Here is a 24,676-nt window from a genome sequence, read left to right on the forward strand (position 1 = left end):
CACACACATGTGATTATGCGCAGAGGTCCACCCTACCAGCCAACCTCAGATCTACACGCAGGAACACATGAATGCACATACATTTGCACACATCCAGAGATAAACTCCCCCTCAGAAACCAAATTTCAAGAAATCGAGCCGTGGCAATGCTTGCACACACATGTGATTATGCGCAGAGGTCCACCCTATGAGCCAACCTCAGATCTCAACGCAGGAACACATGAATGCACATACATTTGCACACATTCAGAGATAAACTCCCCAAGAGAAACCAAATTCCAAGAAATCGAGCCGTGGCAATGCTTGCACACACATGTGATTATGCGCAGAGGTCCACCCTACCAGCCAACCTAAGAGCTCAACGCAAGAACACATGAATGCACATACATTTGCACACATTCAGAGATAAACTCCCCCTCAGAAACCAAATTCCAAGATATCCAGAAATGGAAATGTTTGCACACACATGTGATTATGCGCAGAGGTCCACCCTACCAGCCCACCTCAGATCTCTACACGCAGGCACACATGAATGCACATACATTTGCACACATCCAGAGATAAACTCCCCCTCAGAAACCAAATTCCAAGAAATCGAGCCGTGGCAATGCTTGCACATACATGTGATTATGCGCAGAGGTCCACCCTACCAGCCAACCTCAGATCTACACGCAGGCACACATGAATGCACATATATTTGCACACATCCAGAGATAAACTCCCCCTCAGAAACCAAATTCCAAGAAATCGAGCCGTGGCAATGCTTGCACACACATGTGATTATGCGCAGAGGTCCACCCTACCAGCCAACCTCAGATCTCCACGCAAGCACACATGAATGCACATACATTTGCACACATCCAGAGATAAACTCCCCTTCAGAAACCAAATTCCAAGAAATCGAGCCTTGGCAATGCTTGCACACACATGTTATTATTCGCAGAGGTCAACCCTATGAGCCAACCTCAGATCTCCACGCAAGCACACATGAATGCACATACATTTGCACACATCCAGAGATAAACTCACCCCAAAGAATCCAAATTCCAAGAAATCCAGCCGTGGTAATGCTTGCACATACATGTGATTATGCGCAGAGGTCCACTCTACCAGCCAACCTCAGATCTCAGCGCAGGAACACATGAATGCACATACATTTGCACACATCCAGAAATAAACTCCCCAAGAGAAACCAAATTCCAAGATATCCAGCCGTGGCAATGCTTGCACACACATGTGATTATGCGCAGAGGTCCACCCTACCAGCCAACCTCAGATCTACACGCAGGCACACATGAATGCACATACATTTGCACACATCCAGAGATAAACTCAGCCCAACGAATCCAAATTCCAAGAAATCGAGCCGTGGCAATGCTTGCACACACATGTGATTATGCGCAGAGGTCCACCCTATGAGCCAACCTCAGATCTCAACGCAGGAACACATGAATGCACATACATTTGCACACATCCAGAGATAAACTCCCCCTCAGAAACCAAATTCCAAGAAATCGAGCCGTGGCAATGCTTGCACACACATGTGATTATGCGCAGAGGTCCACCCTACCAGCCAACCTCAGATCTCAACGCAGGAACACATGAATGCACATACATTTGCACACATCCAGAGATAAACTCCCCCTCAGAAACCAAATTTCAAGAAATCGAGCCGTGGCAATGCTTGCACACACATGTGATTATGCGCAGAGGTCCACCCTATGAGCCAACCTCAGATCTACACGCAGGCACACATGAATGCACATACATTTGCACACATCCAGAGATAAACTCCCCCTCAGAAACCAAATTCCAAGAAATCGAGCCGTGGCAATGCTTGCACACACATGTGATTATGCGCAGAGGTCCACCCTATGAGCCAACCTCAGATCTCCACGCAGGCACACATGAATGCACATACATTTGCACACATCCAGAGATAAACTCACCCCAACGAATCCAAATTCCAAGAAATCGAGCCGTGGCAATGCTTGCACACACATGTGATTATGCGCAGAGGTCCACCCTACCAGCCAACCTCAGATCTCAACGCAGGAACATATGAATGCACATACATTTGCACACATCCAGAGATAAACTCCCCAACAGAAACCAAATTCCAAGAAATCGAGCCGTGGCAATGCTTGCACACACATGTGATTATGCGCAGAGGTCCACCCTACCAGCCAACCTCAGATCTCCACGCAAGCACACATGAATGCACATACATTTGCACACATCCAGAAATAAACTCCCCCAGAGAAACCAAATTCCAAGATATCCAGCCGTGGCAATGCTTGCACACACATGTGATTATGCGCAGAGGTCCACCCTACCAGCCAACCTCAGGTCTCAACGCAGGAACACATGAATGCACATACATTTGGACACATCCAGAAATAAACTCCCCAAGAGACCAAATTCCAAGAAATCCAGCCGTGGCAATGCTTGCACACACATGTGATTATGCGCAGAGGTCCACCCTACCAGCCAACCTCAGATCTCAACGCAGGAACACATGAATGCACATACATTTGCACACATCCAGAGATAAACTCACCCCAAAGAAACCAAATTCCAAGAAATCCAGCCGTGGCAATGTTTGCACACACATGTGATTATGCGCAGAGGTCCACCCTACCAGCCAACCTCAGATCTCAACGCAGGCACACATGAATGCACATACATTTGCACACATCCAGAGATAAACTCCCCCTCAGAAACCAAATTCCAAGAAATCGAGCCGTGGCAATGTTTGCACACACATGTGATTATGCGCAGAGGTCCACCCTACCAGCCCACCTCAGATCTCCACGCAAGCACACATGAATGCACATACATTTGCACACATCCAGAGATAAACTCAGCCCAACGAATCCAAATTCCAAGAAATCGAGCCGTGGCAATGCTTGCACACACATGTGATTATGCGCAGAGGTCCACCCTATGAGCCAACCTCAGATCTCAACGCAGGAACACATGAATGCACATACATTTGCACACATCCAGAGATAAACTCCCCCTCAGAAACCAAATTTCAAGAAATCGAGCCGTGGCAATGCTTGCACACACATGTGATTATGCGCAGAGGTCCACCCTACCAGCCAACCTCAGATCTCAACGCAGGCACACATGAATGCACATACATTTGCACACATCCAGAGATAAACTCCCCCTCAGAAACCAAATTTCAAGAAATCGAGCCGTGGCAATGCTTGCACACACATGTGATTATGTGCAGAGGTCCACCCTACCAGCCAACCTCAGATCTACACGCAGGCACACATGAATGCACATACATTTGGACACATCCAGAAATAAACTCCCCAAGAGAAACCAAATTCCAAGAAATCCAGCCGTGGCAATGCTTGCACACACATGTGATTATGCGCAGAGGTCCACCCTACCAGCCAACCTAAGAGCTCAACGCAAGAACACATGAATGCACATACATTTGCACACATTCAGAGATAAACTCCCCCTCAGAAACCAAATTCCAAGATATCCAGAAATGGAAATGTTTGCACACACATGTGATTATGCGCAGAGGTCCACCCTACCAGCCCACCTCAGATCTCTACACGCAGGCACACATGAATGCACATACATTTGCACACATCCAGAGATAAACTCCCCCTCAGAAACCAAATTCCAAGAAATCGAGCTGTGGCAATGCTTGCACACACATGTTATTATTCGCAGAGGTCCACCCTACCAGCCAACCTCAGATCTCCACGCAAGCACACATGAATGCACATACATTTGCACACATCCAGAGATAAACTCACACCAAAGAAACCACATTCCAAGAAATCGAGCCGTGGCAATGCTTGCACATACATGTGATTATGCGCAGAGGTCCACCCTACCAGCCAACCTCAGATCTCCACGCAAGCACACATGAATGCACATACATTTGCACACATCCAGAGATAAACTCCCCTTCAGAAACCAAATTCCAAGAAATCGAGCCTTGGCAATGCTTGCACACACATGTTATTATTCGCAGAGGTCAACCCTATGAGCCAACCTCAGATCTCCACGCAAGCACACATGAATGCACATACATTTGCACACATCCAGAGATAAACTCACCCCAAAGAATCCAAATTCCAAGAAATCGAGCCGTGGTAATGTTTGCACATACATGTGATTATGCGCAGAGGTCCACTCTACCAGCCAACCTCAGATCTCAGCGCAGGAACACATGAATGCACATACATTTGCACACATCCAGAAATAAACTCCCCAAGAGAAACCAAATTCCAAGATATCCAGCCGTGGCAATGCTTGCACACACATGTGATTATGCGCAGAGGTCCACCCTACCAGCCAACCTCAGATCTCAACGCAGGCACACATGAATGCACATACATTTGCACACATCCAGAGATAAACTCCCCCTCAGAAACCAAATTTCAAGAAATCGAGCCGTGGCAATGCTTGCACACACATGTGATTATGCGCAGAGGTCCACCCTATGAGCCAACCTCAGATCTCAACGCAGGAACACATGAATGCACATACATTTGCACACATCCAGAGATAAACTCCCCCTCAGAAACCAAATTTCAAGAAATCGAGCCGTGGCAATGCTTGCACAAACATGTGATTATGCGCAGAGGTCCACCCTACCAGCCAACCTCAGATCTCAACGCAGGAACACATGAATGCACATACATTTGCACACATCCAGAGATAAACTCCCCCTCAGAAACCAAATTTCAAGAAATCGAGCCGTGGCAATGCTTGCACACACATGTGATTATGCGCAGAGGTCCACCCTATGAGCCAACCTCAGATCTCAACGCAGGAACACATGAATGCACATACATTTGCACACATTCAGAGATAAACTCCCCCTCAGAAACCAAATTTCAAGAAATCGAGCCGTGGCAATGCTTGCACACACATGTGATTATGCGCAGAGGTCCACCCTATGAGCCAACCTCAGATCTCCACGCAGGCACACATGAATGCACATACATTTGCACACATCCAGAGATAAACTCCCCCTCAGAAACCAAATTCCAAGAAATCGAGCCGTGGCAATGCTTGCACACACATGTGATTATGCGCAGAGGTCCACCCCACCAGCCAACCTCAGATCTACACGCAGGAACACATGAATGCACATACATTTGCACACATCCAGAGATAAACTCCCCCTCAGAAACCAAATTCCAAGAAATCGAGCCTTGGCAATGCTTGCACACACATGTTATTATTCGCAGAGGTCAACCCTATGAGCCAACCTCAGATCTCCACGCAAGCACACATGAATGCATATACATTTGCACACATCCAGAGATAAACTCACCCCAACGAATCCAAATTCCAAGAAATCGAGCCGTGGCAATGCTTGCACACACATGTGATTATGCACAGAGGTCCACCCTACCAGCCAACCTCAGATCTCAACGCAGGAACACATGAATGCACATACATTTGCACACATCCAGAGATAAACTCCCCAACAGAAACCAAATTCCAAGAAATCGAGCCGTGGTAATGCTTGCACACACATGTGATTATGCGCAAAGGTCCACTCTACCAGCCAACCTCAGATCTCCACGCAAGCACACATGAATGCACATACATTTGCACACATCCAGAGATAAACTCACCCCAACGAATCCAAATTCCAAGAAATCGAGCCGTGGCAATGCTTGCACACACATGTGATTATGCGCAGAGGTCCACCCCACCAGCCAACCTCAGATCTCAACGCAGGAACACATGAATGCACATACATTTGCACACATCCAGAGATAAACTCCCCCTCAGAAACCAAATTCCAAGAAATTGAGCCGTGGCAATGCTTGCACACACATGTGATTATGCGCAGAGGTCCACCCTATGAGCCAACCTCAGATCTCCACGCAGGCACACATGAATGCACATACATTTGCACACATCCAGAGATAAACTCCCCCTCAGAAACCAAATTCCAAGAAATCGAGCCGTGGCAATGCTTGCACACACATGTGATTATGCGCAGAGGTCCACCCTACCAGCCAACCTCAGATCTACACGCAGGCACACATGAATGCATATACATTTGCACACATCCAGAGATAAACTCACCCCAACGAATCCAAATTCCAAGAAATCGAGCCGTGGCAATGCTTGCACACACATGTGATTATGCACAGAGGTCCACCCTACCAGCCAACCTCAGATCTCAACGCAGGAACACATGAATGCACATACATTTGCACACATCCAGAGATAAACTCCCCAACAGAAACCAAATTCCAAGAAATCGAGCCGTGGCAATGCTTGCACACACATGTGATTATGCGCAGAGGTCCACCCTACCAGCCAACCTCAGATCTCCACGCAAGCACAGATGAATGCACATACATTTGCACACATCCAGAAATAAACTCCCCAAGAGAAACCAAATTCCAAGATATCCAGCCGTGGCAATGTTTGCACACACATGTGATTATGCGCAGAGGTCCACCCTACCAGCCAACCTCAGATCTCAACGCAGGAACACATGAATGCACATACATTTGCACACATCCAGAGATAAACTCACCCCAAAGAAACCAAATTCCAAGATATCCAGCCGTGGCAATGCTTGCACACACATGTGATTATGTGCAGAGGTCCACCCTACCAGCCAACCTCAGATCTCAACGCAGGCACACATGAATGCACATACATTTGCACACATCCAGAGATAAACTCCCCCTCAGAAACCAAATTCCAAGAAATCGAGCCGTGGCAATGTTTGCACACACATGTGATTATGCGCAGAGGTCCACCCTACCAGCCCACCTCAGATCTCCACGCAAGCACACATGAATGCACATACATTTGCACACATCCAGAAATAAACTCCCCCAGAGAAACCAAATTCCAAGATATCCAGCCGTGGCAATGCTTGCACACACATGTGATTATGCGCAGAGGTCCACCCTATGAGCCAACCTCAGATCTCAACGCAGGCACACATGAATGCACATACATTTGCACACATCCAGAGATAAACTCCCCCTCAGAAACCAAATTTCAAGAAATCGAGCCGTGGCAATGTTTGCACACACATGTGATTATGCGCAGAGGTCCACCCTACCAGCCAACCTCAGATCTCAACGCAGGAACACATGAATGCACATACATTTGCACACATCCAGAGATAAACTCCCCCTCAGAAACCAAATTTCAAGAAATCGAGCCGTGGCAATGCTTGCACACACATGTGATTATGCGCAGAAGTCCACCCTATGAGCCAACCTCAGATCTCAACGCAGGAACACATGAATGCACATACATTTGCACACATCCAGAGATAAACTCACCCCAAAGAATCCAAATTCCAAGAAATCGAGCCGTGGCAATGTTTGCACACACATGTGATTATGCGCAGAGGTACACCCTACCAGCCAACCTCAGATCTCCACGCAAGCACACATGAATGCACATACATTTGCACACATCCAGAGATAAACTCCCCCTCAGAAACCAAATTCCAAGAAATCGAGCCTTGGCAATGCTTGCACACACATGTTATTATTCGCAGAGGTCAACCCTATGAGCCAACCTCAGATCTCCACGCAAGCACACATGAATGCACATACATTTGCACACATCCAGAGATAAACTCACCCCAAAGAATCCAAATTCCAAGAAATCCAGCCGTGGCAATGCTTGCACACACATGTGATTATGCGCAGAGGTCCACCCTACCAGCCAACCTCAGATCTCAACGCAGGAACACATGAATGCACATACATTTGCACACATCCAGAGATAAACTCACCCCAAAGAAACCAAATTCCAAGATATCCAGCCGTGGCAATGCTTGCACACACATGTGATTATGTGCAGAGGTCCACCCTACCAGCCAACCTCAGATCTCAACGCAGGCACACATGAATGCACATACATTTGCACACATCCAGAGATAAACTCCCCCTCAGAAACCAAATTCCAAGAAATCGAGCCGTGGCAATGTTTGCACACACGTGATTATGCGCAGAGGTCCACCCTACCAGCCCACCTCAGATCTCCACGCAAGCACACATGAATGCACATACATTTGCACACATCCAGAAATAAACTCCCCCAGAGAAACCAAATTCCAAGATATCCAGCCGTGGCAATGCTTGCACACACATGTGATTATGCGCAGAGGTCCACCCTACCAGCCAACCTCAGATCTCAACGCAGGCACACATGAATGCACATACATTTGCACACATCCAGAGATAAACTCCCCCTCAGAAACCAAATTTCAAGAAATCCAGCCGTGGCAATGTTTGCACACACATGTGATTATGCGCAGAGGTCCACCCTACCAGCCAACCTCAGATCTCAACGCAGGAACACATGAATGCACATACATTTGCACACATCCAGAGATAAACTCCCCCTCAGAAACCAAATTTCAAGAAATCGAGCCGTGGCAATGCTTGCACACACATGTGATTATGCGCAGAGGTCCACCCTATGAGCCAACCTCAGATCTCAACGCAGGAACACATGAATGCACATACATTTGCACACATCCAGAGATAAACTCACCCCAAAGAATCCAAATTCCAAGAAATCGAGCCGTGGCAATGTTTGCACACACATGTGATTATGCGCAGAGGTACACCCTACCAGCCAACCTCAGATCTCCACGCAAGCACACATGAATGCACATACATTTGCACACATCCAGAGATAAACTCCCCCTCAGAAACCAAATTCCAAGAAATCGAGCCTTGGCAATGCTTGCACACACATGTTATTATTCGCAGAGGTCAACCCTATGAGCCAACCTCAGATCTCCACGCAAGCACACATGAATGCACATACATTTGCACACATCCAGAGATAAACTCACCCCAAAGAATCCAAATTCCAAGAAATCGAGCCGTGGTAATGCTTGCACACACATGTGATTATGCGCAGAGGTCCACTCTACCAGCCAACCTCAGATCTCCACGCAAGCACACATGAATGCACATACATTTGCACACATCCAGAGATAAACTCACCCCAACGAATCCAAATTCCAAGAAATCGAGCCGTGGCAATGCTTGCACACACATGTGATTATGCGCAGAGGTCCACCCCACCAGCCAACCTCAGATCTCAACGCAGGAACACATGAATGCACATACATTTGCACACATCCAGAGATAAACTCCCCCTCAGAAACCAAATTCCAAGAAATCGAGCCGTGGCAATGCTTGCACACACATGTGATTATGCGCAGAGGTCCACCCTATGAGCCAACCTCAGATCTCCACGCAGGCACACATGAATGCACATACATTTGCACACATCCAGAGATAAACTCCCCCTCAGAAACCAAATTTCAAGAAATCGAGCCGTGGCAATGCTTGCACACACATGTGATTATGCGCAGAGGTCCACCCTACCAGCCAACCTCAGATCTCAACGCAGGAACACATGAATGCACATACATTTGCACACATCCAGAGATAAACTCCCCCTCAGAAACCAAATTTCAAGAAATCGAGCCGTGGCAATGCTTGCACACACATGTGATTATGCGCAGAGGTCCACCCTATGAGCCAACCTCAGATCTCAACGCAGGAACACATGAATGCACATACATTTGCACACATCCAGAGATAAACTCCCCCTCAGAAACCAAATTTCAAGAAATCGAGCCGTGGCAATGCTTGCACACACATGTGATTATGCGCAGAGGTCCACCCTATGAGCCAACCTCAGATCTCAACGCAGGAACACATGAATGCACATACATTTGCACACATCCAGAGATAAACTCACCCCAAAGAATCCAAATTCCAAGAAATCGAGCCGTGGCAATGTTTGCACACACATGTGATTATGCGCAGAGGTACACCCTACCAGCCAACCTCAGATCTCCACGCAAGCACACATGAATGCACATACATTTGCACACATCCAGAGATAAACTCCCCCTCAGAAACCAAATTCCAAGAAATCGAGCCTTGGCAATGCTTGCACACACATGTTATTATTCGCAGAGGTCAACCCTATGAGCCAACCTCAGATCTCCACGCAAGCACACATGAATGCACATACATTTGCACACATCCAGAGATAAACTCACCCCAAAGAATCCAAATTCCAAGAAATCGAGCCGTGGTAATGCTTGCACACACATGTGATTATGCGCAGAGGTCCACTCTACCAGCCAACCTCAGATCTCAGCGCAGGAACACATGAATGCACATACATTTGCACACATCCAGAAATAAACTCCCCAAGAGAAACCAAATTCCAAGAAATCGAGCCGTGGTAATGCTTGCACACACATGTGATTATGCGCAGAGGTCCACTCTACCAGCCAACCTCAGATCTCCACGCAAGCACACATGAATGCACATACATTTGCACACATCCAGAGATAAACTCACCCCAACGAATCCAAATTCCAAGAAATCGAGCCGTGGTAATGCTTGCACACACATGTGATTATGCGCAGAGGTCCACCCCACCAGCCAACCTCAGATCTCAACGCAGGAACACATGAATGCACATACATTTGCACACATCCAGAGATAAACTCCCCCTCAGAAACCAAATTCCAAGAAATCGAGCCGTGGCAATGCTTGCACACACATGTGATTATGCGCAGAGGTCCACCCTATGAGCCAACCTCAGATCTCCACGCAGGCACACATGAATGCACATACATTTGCACACATCCAGAGATAAACTCCCCCTCAGAAACCAAATTCCAAGAAATCGAGCCGTGGCAATGCTTGCACACACATGTGATTATGCGCAGAGGTCCACCCTACCAGCCAACCTCAGATCTACACGCAGGCACACATGAATGCATATACATTTGCACACATCCAGAGATAAACTCACCCCAACGAATCCAAATTCCAAGAAATCGAGCCGTGGCAATGCTTGCACACACATGTGATTATGCACAGAGGTCCACCCTACCAGCCAACCTCAGATCTCAACGCAGGAACACATGAATGCACATACATTTGCACACATCCAGAGATAAACTCCCCAACAGAAACCAAATTCCAAGAAATCGAGCCGTGGTAATGCTTGCACACACATGTGATTATGCGCAGAGGTCCACTCTACCAGCCAACCTCAGATCTCCACGCAAGCACAGATGAATGCACATACATTTGCACACATCCAGAAATAAACTCCCCCAGAGAAACCAAATTCCAAGATATCCAGCCGTGGCAATGCTTGCACACACATGTGATTATGCGCAGAGGTCCACCCTACCAGCCAACCTCAGATCTCAACGCAGGAACACATGAATGCACATACATTTGCACACATCCAGAGATAAACTCACACCAAAGAAACCAAATTCCAAGAAATCCAGCCGTGGCAATGTTTGCACACACATGTGATTATGCGCAGAGGTCCACCCTACCAGCCAACCTCAGATCTCCACGCAGGCACACATGAATGCACATACATTTGCACACATCCAGAGATAAACTCCCCCTCAGAAACCAAATTCCAAGAAATCGAGCCGTGGCAATGTTTGCACACACATGTGATTATGCGCAGAGGTCCACCCTACCAGCCCACCTCAGATCTCCACGCAAGCACACATGAATGCACATACATTTGCACACATCCAGAAATAAACTCCCCCAGAGAAACCAAATTCCAAGATATCCAACCGTGGCAATGCTTGCACACACATGTGATTATGCGCAGAGGTCCACCCTACCAGCCAACCTCAGATCTCAACGCAGGCACACATGAATGCACATACATTTGCACACATCCAGAGATAAACTCCCCCTCAGAAACCAAATTTCAAGAAATCCAGCCGTGGCAATGTTTGCACACACATGTGATTATGCGCAGAGGTCCACCCTACCAGCCAACCTCAGATCTCAACGCAGGAACACATGAATGCACATACATTTGCACACATCCAGAGATAAACTCCCCCTCAGAAACCAAATTTCAAGAAATCGAGCCGTGGCAATGCTTGCACACACATGTGATTATGCGCAGAGGTCCACCCTATGAGCCAACCTCAGATCTCAACGCAGGAACACATGAATGCACATACATTTGCACACATCCAGAGATAAACTCACCCCAAAGAATCCAAATTCCAAGAAATCGAGCCGTGGCAATGTTTGCACACACATGTGATTATGCGCAGAGGTACACCCTACCAGCCAACCTCAGATCTCCACGCAAGCACACATGAATGCACATACATTTGCACACATCCAGAGATAAACTCCCCCTCAGAAACCAAATTCCAAGAAATCGAGCCTTGGCAATGCTTGCACACACATGTTATTATTCGCAGAGGTCAACCCTATGAGCCAACCTCAGATCTCCACGCAAGCACACATGAATGCACATACATTTGCACACATCCAGAGATAAACTCACCCCAAAGAATCCAAATTCCAAGAAATCGAGCCGTGGTAATGCTTGCACACACATGTGATTATGCGCAGAGGTCCACTCTACCAGCCAACCTCAGATCTCCACGCAAGCACACATGAATGCACATACATTTGCACACATCCAGAGATAAACTCCCCCTCAGAAACCAAATTCCAAGAAATCGAACCGTGGCAATGCTTGCACACACATGTGATTATGCGCAGAGGTCCACCCTATGAGCCAACCTCAGATCTCCACGCAGGCACACATGAATGCACATACATTTGCACACATCCAGAGATAAACTCACCCCAACGAATCCAAATTCCAAGAAATCCAGCCGTGGCAATGCTTGCACACACATGTGATTATGCGCAGAGGTCCACCCTACCAGCCAACCTAAGAGCTCAACGCAAGAACACATGAATGCACATACATTTGCACACATTCAGAGATAAACTCCCCCTCAGAAACCAAATTCCAAGATATCCAGAAATGGAAATGTTTGCACACACATGTGATTATGCGCAGAGGTCCACCCTACCAGCCCACCTCAGATCTCTACACGCAGGCACACATGAATGCACATACATTTGCACACATCCAGAGATAAACTCCCCCTCAGAAACCAAATTCCAAGAAATCGAGCTGTGGCAATGCTTGCACACACATGTGATTATGCGCAGAGGTCCACCCTACCAGCCAACCTCAGATCTCAACGCAGGAACACATGAATGCACATACATTTGCACACATCCAGAGATAAACTCCCCAACAGAAACCAAATTCCAAGAAATCGAGCCGTGGCAATGCTTGCACACACATGTGATTATGCGCAGAGGTCCACCCTACCAGCCAACCTCAGATCTCCACGCAAGCACACATGAATGCACATACATTTGCACACATCCAGAAATAAACTCCCCCAGAGAAACCAAATTCCAAGATATCCAGCCGTGGCAATGCTTGCACACACATGTGATTATGCGCAGAGGTCCACCCTACCAGCCAACCTCAGGTCTCAACGCAGGAACACATGAATGCACATACATTTGGACACATCCAGAAATAAACTCCCCAAGAGACCAAATTCTAAGAAATCCAGCCGTGGCAATGCTTGCACACACATGTGATTATGCGCAGAGGTCCACCCTACCAGCCAACCTCACATCTCAACGCAGGAACACATGAATGCACATACATTTGCACACATCCAGAGATAAACTCACCCCAAAGAAACCAAATTCCAAGAAATCGAGCCGTGGCAATGTTTGCACACACATGTGATTATGCGCAGAGGTCCACCCTACCAGCCAACCTCAGATCTACACGCAGGCACACATGAATGCACATACATTTGGACACATCCAGAAATAAACTCCCCAAGAGAAACCAAATTCCAAGAAATCGAGCTGTGGCAATGCTTGCACACACATGTGATTATGCGCAGAGGTCCACCCTACCAGCCAACCTCAGATCTCAACGCAGGAACACATGAATGCACATACATTTGCACACATCCAGAGATAAACTCCCCAACAGAAACCAAATTCCAAGAAATCGAGCCGTGGCAATGCTTGCACACACATGTGATTATGCGCAGAGGTCCACCCTACCAGCCAACCTCAGATCTCCACGCAAGCACACATGAATGCACATACATTTGCACACATCCAGAAATAAACTCCCCCAGAGAAACCAAATTCCAAGATATCCAGCCGTGGCAATGCTTGCACACACATGTGATTATGCGCAGAGGTCCACCCTACCAGCCAACCTCAGGTCTCAACGCAGGAACACATGAATGCACATACATTTGGACACATCCAGAAATAAACTCCCCAAGAGACCAAATTCTAAGAAATCCAGCCGTGGCAATGCTTGCACACACATGTGATTATGCGCAGAGGTCCACCCTACCAGCCAACCTCAGATCTCAACGCAGGAACACATGAATGCACATACATTTGCACACATCCAGAGATAAACTCACCCCAAAGAAACCAAATTCCAAGAAATCGAGCCGTGGCAATGCTTGCACACACATGTGATTATGCGCAGAGGTCCACCCTACCAGCCAACCTCAGATCTACACGCAGGCACACATGAATGCACATACATTTGGACACATCCAGAAATAAACTCCCCAAGAGAAACCAAATTCCAAGAAATCCAGCCGTGGCAATGCTTGCACACACATGTGATTATGCGCAGAGGTCCACCCTACCAGCCAACCTCAGATCTCAACGCAGGCACACATGAATGCACATACATTTGCACACATCCAGAGATAAACTCCCCCTCAGAAACCAAATTTCAAGAAATCGAGCCGTGGCAATGCTTGCACACACATGTGATTATGTGCAGAGGTCCACCCTACCAGCCAACCTCAGATCTACACGCAGGCACACATGAATGCACATACATTTGGACACATCCAGAAATAAACTCCCCAAGAGAAACCAAATTCCAAGAAATCCAGCCGTGGCAATGCTTGCACACACATGTGATTATGCGCAGAGGTCCACCCTACCAGCCAACCTAAGAGCTCAACGCAAGAACACATGAATGCACATACATTTGCACACATTCAGAGATAAACTCCCCCTCAGAAACCAAATTCCAAGATATCCAGAAATGGAAATGTTTGCACACACATGTGATTATGCGCAGAGGTCCACCCTACCAGCCCACCTCAGATCTCTACACGCAGGCACACATGAATGCACATACATTTGCACACATCCAGAGATAAACTCCCCCTCAGAAACCAAATTCCAAGAAATCGAGCTGTGGCAATGCTTGCACACACATGTGATTATGCGCAGAGGTCCACCCTACCAGCCAACCTCAGATCTCAACGCAGGAACACATGAATGCACATACATTTGCACACATCCAGAGATAAACTCCCCAACAGAAACCAAATTCCAAGAAATCGAGCCGTGGCAATGCTTGCACACACATGTGATTATGCGCAGAGGTCCACCCTACCAGCCAACCTCAGATCTCCACGCAAGCACACATGAATGCACATACATTTGCACACATCCAGAAATAAACTCCCCCAGAGAAACCAAATTCCAAGATATCCAGCCGTGGCAATGCTTGCACACACATGTGATTATGCGCAGAGGTCCACCCTACCAGCCAACCTCAGGTCTCAACGCAGGAACACATGAATGCACATACATTTGGACACATCCAGAAATAAACTCCCCAAGAGACCAAATTCTAAGAAATCCAGCCGTGGCAATGCTTGCACACACATGTGATTATGCGCAGAGGTCCACCCTACCAGCCAACCTCAGATCTCAACGCAGGAACACATGAATGCACATACATTTGCACACATCCAGAGATAAACTCACCCCAAAGAAACCAAATTCCAAGAAATCGAGCCGTGGCAATGTTTGCACACACATGTGATTATGCGCAGAGGTCCACCCTACCAGCCAACCTCAGATCTACACGCAGGCACACATGAATGCACATACATTTGGACACATCCAGAAATAAACTCCCCAAGAGAAACCAAATTCCAAGAAATCCAGCCGTGGCAATGCTTGCACACACATGTGATTATGCGCAGAGGTCCACCCTATGAGCCAACCTAAGAGCTCAACGCAAGAACACATGAATGCACATACATTTGCACACATTCAGAGATAAACTCCCCCTCAGAAACCAAATTCCAAGATATCCAGAAATGGAAATGTTTGCACACACATGTGATTATGCGCAGAGGTCCACCCTACCAGCCCACCTCAGATCTCTACACGCAGGCACACATGAATGCACATACATTTGCACACATCCAGAGATAAACTCCCCCTCAGAAACCAAATTCCAAGAAATCGAGCTGTGGCAATGCTTGCACACACATGTGATTATGCGCAGAGGTCCACCCTACCAGCCAACCTCAGATCTCAACGCAGGAACACATGAATGCACATACATTTGCACACATCCAGAGATAAACTCCCTAACAGAAACCAAATTCCAAGAAATCGAGCCGTGGCAATGCTTGCACACACATGTGATTATGCGCAGAGGTCCACCCTACCAGCCAACCTCAGATCTCCACGCAAGCACACATGAATGCACATACATTTGCACACATCCAGAAATAAACTCCCCCAGAGAAACCAAATTCCAAGATATCCAGCCGTGGCAATGCTTGCACACACATGTGATTATGCGCAGAGGTCCACCCTACCAGCCAACCTCAGGTCTCAACGCAGGAACACATGAATGCACATACATTTGGACACATCCAGAAATAAACTCCCCAAGAGACCAAATTCTAAGAAATCCAGCCGTGGCAATGCTTGCACACACATGTGATTATGCGCAGAGGTCCACCCTACCAGCCAACCTCAGATCTCAACGCAGGAACACATGAATGCACATACATTTGCACACATCCAGAGATAAACTCACCCCAAAGAAACCAAATTCCAAGAAATCGAGCCGTGGCAATGTTTGCACACACATGTGATTATGCGCAGAGGTCCACCCTACCAGCCAACCTCAGATCTCAACGCAGGCACACATGAATGCACATACATTTGCACACATCCAGAGATAAACTCCCCCTCAGAAACCAAATTCCAAGAAATCGAGCCGTGGCATTGTTTGCACACACATGTGATTATGCGCAGAGGTCCACCCTACCAGCCCACCTCAGATCTCCACGCAAGCACACATGAATGCACATACATTTGCACACATCCAGAAATAAACTCCCCCAGAGAAACCAAATTCCAAGATATCCAGCCGTGGCAATGCTTGCACACACATGTGATTATGCGCAGAGGTCCACCCTACCAGCCAACCTCAGATCTCAACGCAGGCACACATGAATGCACATACATTTGCACACATCCAGAGATAAACTCCCCCTCAGAAACCAAATTTCAAGAAATCGAGCCGTGGCAATGCTTGCACACACATGTGATTATGTGCAGAGGTCCACCCTACCAGCCAACCTCAGATCTACACGCAGGCACACATGAATGCACATACATTTGGACACATCCAGAAATAAACTCCCCAAGAGAAACCAAATTCCAAGAAATCCAGCCGTGGCAATGCTTGCACACACATGTGATTATGCGCAGAGGTCCACCCTACCAGCCAACCTAAGAGCTCAACGCAAGAACACATGAATGCACATACATTTGCACACATTCAGAGATAAACTCCCCCTCAGAAACCAAATTCCAAGATATCCAGAAATGGAAATGTTTGCACACACATGTGATTATGCGCAGAGGTCCACCCTACCAGCCCACCTCAGATCTCTACACTCAGGCACACATGAATGCACATACATTTGCACACATCCAGAGATAAACTCCCCCTCAGAAACCAAATTCCAAGAAATCGAGCTGTGGCAATGCTTGCACACACATGTTATTATTCGCAGAGGTCCACCCTACCAGCCAACCTCAGATCTCCACGCAAGCACACATGAATGCACATACATTTGCACACATCCAGAGATAAACTCACACCAAAGAAACCACATTCCAAGAAATCGAGCCGTGGCAATGCTTGCACATACATGTGATTATGCGCAGAGGTCCACCCTACCAGCCAACCTCAGATCTACACGCAGGCACACATGAATGCACATATATTTGCACACATCCAGAGATAAACTCCCCCTCAGAAACCAAATTCCAAGAAATCGAGCCGTGGCAATGCTTGCACATACATGTGATTATGCGCAGAGGTCCACCCTACCAGCCAACCTCAGATCTCCACGCAAGCACACATGAATGCACATACATTTGCACACATCCAGAGATAAACTCCCATTCAGAAACCAAATTCCAAGAAATCGAGCCTTGGCAATGCTTGCACACACATGTTATTATTCGCAGAGGTCAACCCTATGAGCCAACCTCAGATCTCCACGCAAGCACACATGAATGCACATACATTTGCACACATCCAGAAATAAACTCCCCCTCAGAAACCAAATTCCAAGATATCCAGCCGTGGCAATGCTTGCACACACATGTGATTATGCGCAGAGGTCCACCCTACCAGCCAACCTCAGATCTCCACGCAGGCACACATGAATGCACATATATTTGCACACATCCAGAGATAAACTCAGCCCAACGAATCCAAATTCCAAGAAATCGAGCCGTGGCAATGCTTGCACACACATGTGATTATGCGCAGAGGTCCACCCTATGAGCCAACCTCAGATCTCAACGCAGGAACACATGAATGCACATACATTTGCACACATCCAGAGATAAACTCACCCCAAAGAATCCAAATTCCAAGAAATCGAGCCGTGGCAATGTTTGCACACACATGTGATTATGCGCAGAGGTACACCCTACCAGCCAACCTCAGATCTCCACGCAAGCACACATGAATGCACATACATTTGCACACATCCAGAGATAAACTCACCCCAAAGAAACCAAATTCCAAGAAATCGAGCCGTGGCAATGCTTGCACACACATGTTATTATTCGCAGAGGTCAACCCTATGAGCCAACCTCAGATCTCCACGCAAGCACACATGAATGCACATACATTTGTACACATCCAGAGATAAACTCACCCCAAAGAATCCAAATTCCAAGAAATCCAGCCGTGGTAATGCTTGCACACACATGTGATTATGCGCAGAGGTCCACTCTACCAGCCAACCTCAGATCTCAGCGCAGGAACACATGAATGCACATACATTTGCACACATCCAGAAATAAACTCCCCCAGAGAAACCAAATTCCAAGAAATCGAGCCGTGGTAATGCTTGCACACACATGTGATTATGCGCAGAGGTCCACTCTACCAGCCAACCTCAGATCTCCACGCAAGCACACATGAATGCACATACATTTGCACACATCCAGAGATAAACTCACCCCAACGAATCCAAATTTCAAGAAATCGAGCCGTGGCAATGCTTGCACACACATGTGATTATGCGCAGAGGTCCACCCTACCAGCCAACCTCAGATCTCAACGCAGGAACACATGAATGCACATACATTTGCACACATCCAGAGATAAACTCCCCCTCAGAAACCAAATTCCAAGAAATCGAGCCGTGGCAATGCTTGCACACACATGTGATTATGCGCAGAGGTCCAACCTATGAGCCAACCTCAGATCTCCACGCAAGCACACATGAATGCACATACATTTGCACACATCCAGAGATAAACTCCCCCTCAGAAACCAAATTCCAAGAAATCGAGCCGTGGCAATACTTGCACACACATGTGATTATGCGCAGAGGTCCACCCTACCAGCCAACCTCAGATCTCCACGCAAGCACACATGAATGCACATACATTTGCACACATCCAGAAATAAACTCCCCCAGAGAAACCAAATTCCAAGATATCCAGCCGTGGCAGTGCTTGCACACACATGTGATTATGCGCAGAGGTCCACCCTACCAGCCAACCTCAGATCTCAACGCAGGAACACATGAATGCACATACATTTGCACACATCCAGAGATAAACTCACCCCAAAGAAACCAAATTCCAAGAAATCGAGCCGTGGCAATGTTTGCACACACATGTGATTATGCGCAGAGGTCCACCCTACCAGCCAACCTCAGATCTACACGCAGGCACACATGAATGCACATACATTTGGACACATCCAGAAATAAACTCCCCAAGAGAAACCAAATTCCAAGAAATCCAGCCGTGGCAATGCTTGCACACACATGTGATTATGCGCAGAGGTCCACCCTATGAGCCAACCTAAGAGCTCAACGCAAGAACACATGAATGCACATACATTTGCACACATTCAGAGATAAACTCCCCCTCAGAAACCAAATTCCAAGATATCCAGAAATGGAAATGTTTGCACACACATGTGATTATGCGCAGAGGTCCACCCTACCAGCCCACCTCAGATCTCTACACGCAGGCACACATGAATGCACATACATTTGCACACATCCAGAGATAAACTCCCCCTCAGAAACCAAATTCCAAGAAATCGAGCTGTGGCAATGCTTGCACACACATGTGATTATGCGCAGAGGTCCACCCTACCAGCCAACCTCAGATCTCAACGCAGGAACACATGAATGCACATACATTTGCACACATCCAGAGATAAACTCCCCAACAGAAACCAAATTCCAAGAAATCGAGCCGTGGCAATGCTTGCACACACATGTGATTATGCGCAGAGGTCCACCCTACCAGCCAACCTCAGATCTCCACGCAAGCACACATGAATGCACATACATTTGCACACATCCAGAAATAAACTCCCCCAGAGAAACCAAATTCCAAGATATCCAGCCGTGGCAATGCTTGCACACACATGTGATTATGCGCAGAGGTCCACCCTACCAGCCAACCTCAGGTCTCAACGCAGGAACACATGAATGCACATACATTTGGACACATCCAGAAATAAACTCCCCAAGAGACCAAATTCTAAGAAATCCAGCCGTGGCAATGCTTGCACACACATGTGATTATGCGCAGAGGTCCACCCTACCAGCCAACCTCAGATCTCAACGCAGGAACACATGAATGCACATACATTTGCACACATCCAGAGATAAACTCACCCCAAAGAAACCAAATTCCAAGAAATCGAGCCGTGGCAATGTTTGCACACACATGTGATTATGCGCAGAGGTCCACCCTACCAGCCAACCTCAGATCTACACGCAGGCACACATGAATGCACATACATTTGGACACATCCAGAAATAAACTCCCCAAGAGAAACCAAATTCCAAGAAATCCAGCCGTGGCAATGCTTGCACACACATGTGATTATGCGCAGAGGTCCACCCTATGAGCCAACCTAAGAGCTCAACGCAAGAACACATGAATGCACATACATTTGCACACATTCAGAGATAAACTCCCCCTCAGAAACCAAATTCCAAGATATCCAGAAATGGAAATGTTTGCACACACATGTGATTATGCGCAGAGGTCCACCCTACCAGCCCACCTCAGATCTCTACACGCAGGCACACATGAATGCACATACATTTGCACACATCCAGAGATAAACTCCCCCTCAGAAACCAAATTCCAAGAAATCGAGCTGTGGCAATGCTTGCACACACATGTGATTATGCGCAGAGGTCCACCCTACCAGCCAACCTCAGATCTCAACGCAGGAACACATGAATGCACATACATTTGCACACATCCAGAGATAAACTCCCTAACAGAAACCAAATTCCAAGAAATCGAGCCGTGGCAATGCTTGCACACACATGTGATTATGCGCAGAGGTCCACCCTACCAGCCAACCTCAGATCTCCACGCAAGCACACATGAATGCACATACATTTGCACACATCCAGAAATAAACTCCCCCAGAGAAACCAAATTCCAAGATATCCAGCCGTGGCAATGCTTGCACACACATGTGATTATGCGCAGAGGTCCACCCTACCAGCCAACCTCAGGTCTCAACGCAGGAACACATGAATGCACATACATTTGGACACATCCAGAAATAAACTCCCCAAGAGACCAAATTCTAAGAAATCCAGCCGTGGCAATGCTTGCACACACATGTGATTATGCGCAGAGGTCCACCCTACCAGCCAACCTCAGATCTCAACGCAGGAACACATGAATGCACATACATTTGCACACATCCAGAGATAAACTCACCCCAAAGAAACCAAATTCCAAGAAATCGAGCCGTGGCAATGTTTGCACACACATGTGATTATGCGCAGAGGTCCACCCTACCAGCCAACCTCAGATCTCAACGCAGGCACACATGAATGCACATACATTTGCACACATCCAGAGATAAACTCCCCCTCAGAAACCAAATTCCAAGAAATCGAGCCGTGGCATTGTTTGCACACACATGTGATTATGCGCAGAGGTCCACCCTACCAGCCCACCTCAGATCTCCACGCAAGCACACATGAATGCACATACATTTGCACACATCCAGAAATAAACTCCCCCAGAGAAACCAAATTCCAAGATATCCAGCCGTGGCAATGCTTGCACACACATGTGATTATGCGCAGAGGTCCACCCTACCAGCCAACCTCAGATCTCAACGCAGGCACACATGAATGCACATACATTTGCACACATCCAGAGATAAACTCCCCCTCAGAAACCAAATTTCAAGAAATCGAGCCGTGGCAATGCTTGCACACACATGTGATTATGTGCAGAGGTCCACCCTACCAGCCAACCTCAGATCTACACGCAGGCACACATGAATGCACATACATTTGGACACATCCAGAAATAAACTCCCCAAGAGAAACCAAATTCCAAGAAATCCAGCCGTGGCAATGCTTGCACACACATGTGATTATGCGCAGAGGTCCACCCTACCAGCCAACCTAAGAGCTCAACGCAAGAACACATGAATGCACATACATTTGCACACATTCAGAGATAAACTCCCCCTCAGAAACCAAATTCCAAGATATCCAGAAATGGAAATGTTTGCACACACATGTGATTATGCGCAGAGGTCCACCCTACCAGCCCACCTCAGATCTCTACACTCAGGCACACATGAATGCACATACATTTGCACACATCCAGAGATAAACTCCCCCTCAGAAACCAAATTCCAAGAAATCGAGCTGTGGCAATGCTTGCACACACATGTTATTATTCGCAGAGGTCCACCCTACCAGCCAACCTCAGATCTCCACGCAAGCACACATGAATGCACATACATTTGCACACATCCAGAGATAAACTCACACCAAAGAAACCACATTCCAAGAAATCGAGCCGTGGCAATGCTTGCACATACATGTGATTATGCGCAGAGGTCCACCCTACCAGCCAACCTCAGATCTACACGCAGGCACACATGAATGCACATATATTTGCACACATCCAGAGATAAACTCCCCCTCAGAAACCAAATTCCAAGAAATCGAGCCGTGGCAATGCTTGCACATACATGTGATTATGCGCAGAGGTCCACCCTACCAGCCAACCTCAGATCTCCACGCAAGCACACATGAATGCACATACATTTGCACACATCCAGAGATAAACTCCCATTCAGAAACCAAATTCCAAGAAATCGAGCCTTGGCAATGCTTGCACACACATGTTATTATTCGCAGAGGTCAACCCTATGAGCCAACCTCAGATCTCCACGCAAGCACACATGAATGCACATACATTTGCACACATCCAGAAATAAACTCCCCCTCAGAAACCAAATTCCAAGATATCCAGCCGTGGCAATGCTTGCACACACATGTGATTATGCGCAGAGGTCCACCCTACCAGCCAACCTCAGATCTCCACGCAGGCACACATGAATGCACATATATTTGCACACATCCAGAGATAAACTCAGCCCAACGAATCCAAATTCCAAGAAATCGAGCCGTGGCAATGCTTGCACACACATGTGATTATGCGCAGAGGTCCACCCTATGAGCCAACCTCAGATCTCAACGCAGGAACACATGAATGCACATACATTTGCACACATCCAGAGATAAACTCACCCCAAAGAATCCAAATTCCAAGAAATCGAGCCGTGGCAATGTTTGCACACACATGTGATTATGCGCAGAGGTACACCCTACCAGCCAACCTCAGATCTCCACGCAAGCACACATGAATGCACATACATTTGCACACATCCAGAGATAAACTCACCCCAAAGAAACCAAATTCCAAGAAATCGAGCCGTGGCAATGCTTGCACACACATGTTATTATTCGCAGAGGTCAACCCTATGAGCCAACCTCAGATCTCCACGCAAGCACACATGAATGCACATACATTTGTACACATCCAGAGATAAACTCACCCCAAAGAATCCAAATTCCAAGAAATCCAGCCGTGGTAATGCTTGCACACACATGTGATTATGCGCAGAGGTCCACTCTACCAGCCAACCTCAGATCTCAGCGCAGGAACACATGAATGCACATACATTTGCACACATCCAGAAATAAACTCCCCCAGAGAAACCAAATTCCAAGAAATCGAGCCGTGGTAATGCTTGCACACACATGTGATTATGCGCAGAGGTCCACTCTACCAGCCAACCTCAGATCTCCACGCAAGCACACATGAATGCACATACATTTGCACACATCCAGAGATAAACTCACCCCAACGAATCCAAATTTCAAGAAATCGAGCCGTGGCAATGCTTGCACACACATGTGATTATGCGCAGAGGTCCACCCTACCAGCCAACCTCAGATCTCAACGCAGGAACACATGAATGCACATACATTTGCACACATCCAGAGATAAACTCCCCCTCAGAAACCAAATTCCAAGAAATCGAGCCGTGGCAATGC

The sequence above is a fragment of the Rhamphochromis sp. 'chilingali' genome, assembly GCF_963969265.1.
Source record: "Rhamphochromis sp. 'chilingali' genome assembly, chromosome: 11".
NCBI classification, from domain to species: Eukaryota; Metazoa; Chordata; class Actinopteri; order Cichliformes; family Cichlidae; genus Rhamphochromis; species Rhamphochromis sp. 'chilingali'.